An 8,684-nucleotide genomic window follows, 5' to 3' on the forward strand; every position below is an offset into this window, starting at 1 on the left:
TCGCACCTGGTTGGACGGGATTAGCTCAATTTCCGTGGTGATCCTCCTCGCTGTCACTCCCTCCCACATAGCAATTGACATCTGGCCCAGAGCTGGGCCAGACGTCAATTGCTATGTGGGTTAGGCGATGGCTCTGTCGCATTGGGCTCTGGCTCTCCGTCCACGGTGGGCTCTGGCTCATGCTCTGCGAGTCGGGGTGGTGGTTGGCTGGGCTCTGGGTCATGAGTGGGGCTGGTGTTGTTGTCTACGATGTCCACAGCCAGATGTGATCTGCAGGACACCAGCACCCACTCGATGCATGCAGTGAGGCTCTCTCGAGGACCATCACTGGACAGCGGCCCTTGTGTGGCGGTGTTCAGTCCAGCTTGGTAAAACGAGCAGAGGCAGTTGTCCAGGTAGTGTGTCAAATTGGAGAGGGACATAAAGTCGTTGATGTGGTCCTCGAGAGAGCGATCCCCCTGCCCTAGCAGGAGGACGAGGACAGCCGGGTCATTCATTCTCCACCAAAAAAATCACACTCACACTTTTACTTGTTTTGTGTTTTGTGGATGTCAACTGAAGCTTCACAGAGGAAACTGTGGTCAACAATGTGAACAGGAAGTCTTAACTCATCTCAACATTTTGACATTTATGAGAGCTTTTAGAGCAGCTCATAAGACACGTATGGCCGTTGTGCATTATCATGCAATAAAGTTACAGGTATCTCAGAAATCCTCCGTGGTGAGTACCGCCATGATTAGACACATTTAATTCAATTTTAATATTATCTTTATTATCAGGTGGCAAAATATATTCAAGATAGATTTATACAGGTTAACCAGAACATGTGTGTCTATCTCTTCCTTTTCTCAGTAGTTTCCACGCTTTAGCCCCACCTTTGGTTAAATGATTATGAGAAAAAACAAAGAAACTTAGGTGCTGTAAAGCTGAACCTCTGACTTATCTTTCATTGGCTCTTTTAGATAAGCAGTCCAACACGCAGTAATGGCGATCGAATGCATATGGGAGAGGTATGTTCAGCCCTACTTTTTTATATGCTGTTTAAACTGTGATTTTTATATTCTGATCCATATAGTAGGGGATCTGTTTTCATGTTTTATAGTGTTGGATTATATTGATATCTTATTGACCAAAAATGTTTGATTAAGTCTTAACATTATTGTTAAATCCAGTCTCTTTATCAGATTACATGGTTTTGATAGCCCAAATCAGTCAACACAAGGATTGTTTGATACCTAAAATTGTTTTAACAATCTTTTATCATCCTTCAAAACGTTGTGTGATGTTAAAAATCTTGAAATTAAGACACTTGTCTTATCTGTTACTCGTAAAAACAAATAGCCCCTTGTTCATAAGAGCAAGGAAGTACGAGCTAGGAAATGAAAATCAGTAAGTAATATGTAGTATAATAAAATAAGATGATTACATGATTATATAGTTAAATGATGAACATGATTAAAGATTAGAATATGATTATGATTAGTTAAAAGATGAATATGATCAAATATTTATACAATGTTATCTTTTATGTAGTTCCTGTATTCTTATGAAAAAAGGTGAACATTAAGCAGTTAAGCAATAACAGTTAAGCAATATTACCTAATCAAAATAAGTCATTCAGAGTCCAAACAAAATCAGTACGTGTTCAAGTGTCTCGTCACTGTATTGCAATAAATTCTGTTAAGTTACATGGCCCCATATGTCCATGAGCAGTATTGAGGGGTAGCGCATTACAAGTAACAAAGAATTATGTAATCAGATTACTTTTTTAAGTAACTCGTAAAGTAACACATGACTTTTTACAAATTTACAATTAAATATATGGGTTACGTTTACAAATAAGTAACACTTAAGTTACTTATTTATTTACTGACACCTCACATTTTCAGCCACTTTTCTGTCCATTGACTTACATTCATACGCATGCGAATGTGGAAGCGGAAATGCAAGCTCTTGCAAAGTTGTTTCACAATTCGCTGTTTTCCAATGTTGAAGTTTGGTGAACTCTGAATTGCTCATTCGTTTCATGTGAAACCGTTTGACTAACTGAAGATTGATACATCATGGCATGACACTGAATTACAAGAACATAAAATTAAAACTGCAATGCTGCTAAGTGGAGTAAATTGTATGTTTTTACATTTTAGATGTATTATTATCAGTTATGCGTTGAATTTAAGTTAAGCTAAAAGAAACTGCAGAGCATGTCTTCATATCACGAAATGTTGCGTGCTCAAAGTCTAGCATGACTGTGACTTAAGGCTTATTAATTTCATTTTTAGTGTGAAAGGGCCCTTACAATTGGCAAAAATATAACTTTTTGGATTTTTGTTATTTGAAAACAAGAACTCCACATCCTAAATCCAATTCTGTGCTGGCTGAGCTATCAGGCAAGCTTGTTACATTTGGAAAACACAACATATGGAGTTGTAATCATAACTATGTTTGAAAACTATTACAATTGCTCGCTGTTTGACTGCCTCTAGTGTTCATTTTTGGTGCGTTTATGTCATGAGATCGGGTAGGACAAAAAGTTACGCAAAAGTAACGTAATACAATTAGTTCGTTTTTCATGGAGTAACGTAAGATTATAATGCATTACATTTAAAAGTAACTTTTCCCAGAAGCATGATACCAAATACTTCACTGGGGTGGTACCTTTACCAAAGGTACTAATATTTACAGTTTACACAGTAATACTTTCTTTTAAAGTAATAATATAAAGTACTAATATATTAAAGATACTAAAATGCACTCCTTAGGGGAAAATAAGGTACAAAATTGGTACCACTCCAGTGATCTCTCCAAAATAATAATTCATGACTTACACCTATTTCACTATTTCCAGTTTCCATTCAGTTTTCATTTCATTATGTTGATATTTCTGCTAATCTTTCATTTACTTTTATTTCAGTTTTAATAATTTAGATACTTTAACTTATTTTAAGTCAGATGCCAAGGTAACATTTGTAATTTGTTAACACACACACACACACACACACACACACACACACACATACATATATATATGTACAGTATATATATATATATATGTACAGTATATATATATATATATATATATATATATATATATATATATATATAAAACATCTTTTAATAAATAAAAAATTGTGTATGAATCTCATCAAGTTAGGAATTTGAAGCATTTGACATTTATTCCAAAATATAACTAAAGTATATTTTATTTTATTACATTATTTTGTTCAACTATTCTATTTAATAATTAACTTTACTTTTTGATTTCTAAGTTCTGTAAATATTGGTCATAGACACAGAGATTACAGAGATGCTCTATATTTCATATTTATATTTATATTTCTTTGAATGTCAATTTACGGCTATTCACTGTATATTATACGCTGTAAATTTTTTCACTTTCAAAAACGGAATACTACTGTAAAATTACATGTAATGTCCAAAACAGTTTTTCACCATATATTTTTACAGTCTTTTACCATTTTTTACAGTGCAGATCATGCTTTCATACCACTTCAAGGCTTATTTTGAGATAACAAATTGGTTATATCTAAGTGTGTGAGTTGTTCACTTACTTTTTTAAATTAGTCTCCCCATTAACGGCATTATATTGTTCATTCAGGCTGATTCACGAACGCGCACAAACAGAAGAGGCAGGATTTATCATATGAATCAATCACAGCCGATCATAACCAGTCATATCCAATCATATCGCAATGAAGGCCTCCTCTCACTTGACTTTCTTCTATTCTTTCTCAAGTACCCCCCACCAAACTCACCACACACTTTAGGGGGTTGGTAAAACTCAGTGGGCTCAGGGGAGGCGAGAGACTAACTTCACCGTTGGTGTCGCTTTTGGACAATGTTTCTTAAAAAAAAGTGTAAATTATACACTTTCACTGTTATATTTTATAGGCAACGCCCCTGATATATATTCTAATTATAGCAAGTTAGATTATGTAGTCTTTTAACCTTTCTGTTTCTCTTTTTCCCCAGGTGCTGCTTACCTCAAAGGAGAGTTTTTATGGGTCACATGAAACCAGGATTTGTTGCGCTGGTCACATTGACAGTATTATTGTCTATTTATGCTTACGTTTATGATTTCTCTCTCATGCCAGTCACGCAGTCTCTTACCTGGTTGAACAGCATAAATCAAACAAAATTTTATAATGTGGTGTCTGAGGGCAAAAAAAATGTCTGGAGTTTTTTAACCAATCAACAAACTATTCAAAGAACTACCACAGTGGGAAAACCCACTACATCCATTACGACAAAACACACTTCAATTCACCGATATGTAGCTCATCCGAGCTACTATCATTTCATCTTGGACGAACCTGATAAATGTAAGGAGAAACCGTTCCTGGTCTTCATGGTTCCTGTAGCCCCTCATCAGGTCAATGCTCGTAACGCCATCCGGAGCACATGGGGGAATGAGAGCTCAGTCCAGGGAAAAGCAGTGCTGACTCTGTTCTTGGTGGTTTGACTGGAGGACCAGAAGCTCAACAGCAGCTGGAGGAAGAGAGTCGACAACACAGAGATTTAGTGCAGAGCAACTTCGTGGACTCCTACTTCAACCTGACCATAAAGACGATGGTGATCATGGACTGGTTGGCCACTCGTTGCCCTCAAGCGAATTACAGTATGAAGGTTGATTCTGACATGTACATAAATGTGGAGAACCTGATGAACCTCTTATTGGCTCCCAACACACCCAGAGAGAACTACATCACAGGATATTTGATGTGGAACCAGCCTGTCATCAGAGACAAAAACTCAAAATGGTACGTCCCAGAGGAGCTCTACCCCGAACCAAAATACCATACGTATGTGCTTGGAATGGGTTATGTTTTTTCCAATGATCTTCCCCCCAAAGTAGTTGAGGCTTCTAAAGCCATAAAGCCCTTTAACATAGAGGATGCGTATGTGGGTGCTTGTCTGAACCGGTTGGGCATAATCCCTCAGGTGCTCCAGATCCTTCAAAGTTTCGAACCTATATGAATAATCCTGGAGCTGAAGAACTTTCCAAGCTCATTACAGCAATTGCAGGGTCACCGGAAAAGGTAATAGACTTCTGGCAAAAAGTGAAAGGACAAAACTGAATGGATAAGCCAGCACATGATGAACTGGAATGGGCCAAATTAAGACCCAGGATGTACTTAATGAATAGCTAATGGCTATAAAACACTCGAAAGACTGTGATATCTCAAAGACATTCAAAAGCAGACTCGATTACTGTGAAACACAGGACTGTTATAGGACTTTGTTAAAATAAAATAAAAGGAAGATTATAACATAATAAAATGGGTCAATGACATTTAAAAGTGTCTGCAAAATGTAATAGAGTGAACTCATATACTGTATGTTTTTAGATGTTTACATATTTAAATATAATAAAAACATAAACAGTGCATTTAAGGTCTATTATTATTATTATTACACATATCATGAAATACTACATGAATTACTTGGCTAATTAACCTTGACACACAGTCATGAGTTTTTTTCTGCATCACTTATAATGCATAATAATAAGGTTATTCCAAAATACTTGGTAATTTAATACCTAATGTTGGTTTTTAAGTTCACTTCATTTAGAGTCGAAAGTATTCATCCCCCTTCCTTTTTTCACATTTTGTTGTTTCTGCCTTATGTTAAACTGCATTAAATTAATTTTCCACATCAATCTAGACTCCATACACCATAATGACAAAGAACAAAACAGATCTGAGACAACTTTGCAATTTATTAAAAATAAAACACTGAAATAAGTGCATTGCATAAGTATTCATACCCTTACCAAAATACTTAGCCAAAGCACCTTTACAGCCTTACATTTTTTGGGGTATGACATGACAAGTTTTACACTTCTGCCATTCTTCACCTTATCTCTTTACCTCTCAAGCTCTGTCAACTTGGATGAGGGCTGGCAGACATTTTCAGGTTTCTCCAGAAATGTTTGAGTTGGTTCAAGCCCAGGCTGTGGCTGGGTCACTTAAGGAAGTTCACAGAGTTGTCTATAATCCACTCTTGCTGTGTGTTTAGGGTCATTGTCCTGTTGGTGAACCTTCTGCTCAGTCTGAGCTCTAGACTAGGTTTTCATTAAGGCTATCTCTATAATTTGCTGTGTTGAGCTTTTCTTCTACTGTGACGAGACCTTCAGTCACTGCTGAAAACAGCACCACAGCATGAGGTTGCTACCAGCACACTTTACTTTTGGGATGGTACGGTGCAGGTGATGAGCAGTGTCTGGTTTCCTTCAAACATGATGCTTGGAATTGAGGTTCATCAGACCAGAGAATCTTGTTTCTCACAGTCTGAGAGTTCTTTAGGTGCTTTGTTGCAAATTCCAAGTGTTTTCATGTGTCTTCACTGAGTCTTGCCACACCACCATAAAGCCCAGATCGGTGGAGTATTGCAGTGATATTTGTCCTTCTGTAAGCTTCTTGGTCACCACTCTAGCCAAAGGTCCTTCTCCATCAATTGTTCGGTTTGTCCAGTAGGCCAGCTCTAGGAAGAGTCCTAGTTGTTTCAAACTTCATCCAATATTAATAATGAAGGTTACATGCTTCTGTGAACCTTCAAGGCAGCAGATTTTTTTTTCTGAACTCTTCCCCAGATCTGTGCTCTGACGCAATCCTTTCTCTGACCTCTACATGCATTTATTTTAACCTCAGGGTTGGGTTTTTGCTTTGATATGAAATTTCAGCTGTTAAATCTTTTATTGAGAGGCGTGAATTTTTCCAAATCATACTCATTGAAATTAATTTTGCTACAGGTTACTTTAAGGTTAAGTGTTGTAACATCTACAGTACAAGTGATATATAAACGCTTCTGAACCAAATTTTTAAGTATCCTACAAAAAAAAAAAAAAAAGAATACTAATGCAATTAAATCATTTAAGTTTTTTATTTCTATTAAATTTGCAAAGTTGTTACAAACCTGTTTTGTGCTTTGTCATTATGGCGTATGGAGTGTAGACTGACATGGAAAGTAATTTAAAGCAGTTTAACATAGGTCTGAAACATATCCAAACGTGAAAAAATTAAGGGGTATGAATATTTTTGCAAGGCACAGTATATATATATATATATATATATATATATATATATATATATATCTATATAAAGATAATCATTGAGGCATCATTGTGGGAAAAAATATTTCTCAGCTTTTTTTATTTACATTTGAACAAAAAGTGGCATGTCCAAGATTATTTATACCCTTTGCAAACTGTCACAGTCTATGGCAAAATCCAAAGTTCTATACCATTCCAAATAGTCCAAGCTGTTCTAAAGCATCCTAATTACCCTGATTCATTGGGAACAGCTGTTTTAATCAACTCAACAGGTGAAAAACAGAAGCTCTCTGCTGTTGGTTTGTGGACAGTCATGGCTAAGACAAAGGAGCTCACTGAGGACCTGTGGCTGTGCATTGTGACTGCTCATAAGTCAGGAAAGGGCTACAAGACCATATCTAAATGTTTTGAAGTTCCAGTGGCTACAGTGCAAAGTATTATTAAAAAATACAAGACGTTCCACACTGTGAAAAATCTCAGAGGACGTGGTCGGAAGCCAAAAGTGAAACCTGTGCTGGCCAAGAGGATAGTGAGAGAGGTCACCACCAAGGCCATCCTGATGAATCTGGGCTCTGCTGGTGGCAACATCTCAAGGCAGACAGTCCGGCGGTCACTACACACCGCTGGGTTCCACGGACGCAGACCAAGGAGGACACCACTTCTCCAGATAAGGCACACAAAAGCCTGCTTGGCCTTTGCAAATGCTCATCTGGACAAAGAAGAAGACTTTTGGTCTTCTGTTTTATGGTGAGATAAAACAAAAATTGAATTGTTTGGCCACAATGATGTATCCTTCTATTGGCGTAAAAAAGGAGAAGCCTTCAACCCTAAGAACACCATCCCCACTGTCAAACATGGTGGTGGGAACCTAATGTTTTGGGGGTGTTTTTCAGCCGGAGGACCAGGGAACCTAATCACAGTAAACGGCACCATGAAAAAGGAGCAATACATCAAAATTCTCAACAACACATTAGGCAGTCTGCAGAGAAACTTTTTTTTTTTTTTTAAAGATTTTATTTTTGGCATTTTTGCCTTTATTACGATAGGACAGATCAGACATGACGGGAAGTGAAGTGGGAGAAAGATGGAGGGCGGGATCGGGAAAGGCCCTCGAGTCGGGATTCGAACACGGGACACCCGGAGCGCACAACGCTATATGTCAACAAGCTGCCCACAAAGCTATCGGCGCCGACCTGCAGAAAAACTTGGCCTTGGGCACCAGTGGACATTTCAGCACGACAACGACCCAAAACACAGCAAAAGTGGTGAAGAAATGGTTAGCCGACAAAAACATTAACGTTTTGCAGTGGCCCAGCCAGAGTCCTGACTTAAATCCAATAGAGAATCTGTGGAGGGAGCTAAAGATCAGGTTGATGGCAAGGAGACCCTCCAACCTGAAAGAGTTGGAGCTCATCGCTAAAGATGAATGTGCAAAAATACCAGTGGAGACATGCAAAGCTGGTCAGCAATTATAGGAAGCGTTTGATTGCTGTAATAGCCAATAAAGGCTTTTCTATTGATTAGTGAAAAGGGTATGAATAATTTTGGACATGCCACTTTTTGTTCAAATGTAAATAAAAGATGAGTAATATTTTTTTTTTCTCACAAT

At 37.5% G+C, this 8,684-nt stretch overlaps 1 pseudogene; it reads left to right on the plus strand.

Annotated features, from left to right (window-relative positions):
- The first annotated feature begins 920 nt into the window (after positions 1-920).
- On the plus strand, positions 921-5,410 carry LOC141339090 (beta-1,3-galactosyltransferase 2-like; annotated as a pseudogene).
- Positions 5,411-8,684: the final 3,274 nt, after the last annotated feature.

Source organism: Garra rufa, chromosome 7 (genome assembly GCF_049309525.1).
Source record: "Garra rufa chromosome 7, GarRuf1.0, whole genome shotgun sequence".
Classification (NCBI taxonomy): Eukaryota; Metazoa; Chordata; class Actinopteri; order Cypriniformes; family Cyprinidae; genus Garra; species Garra rufa.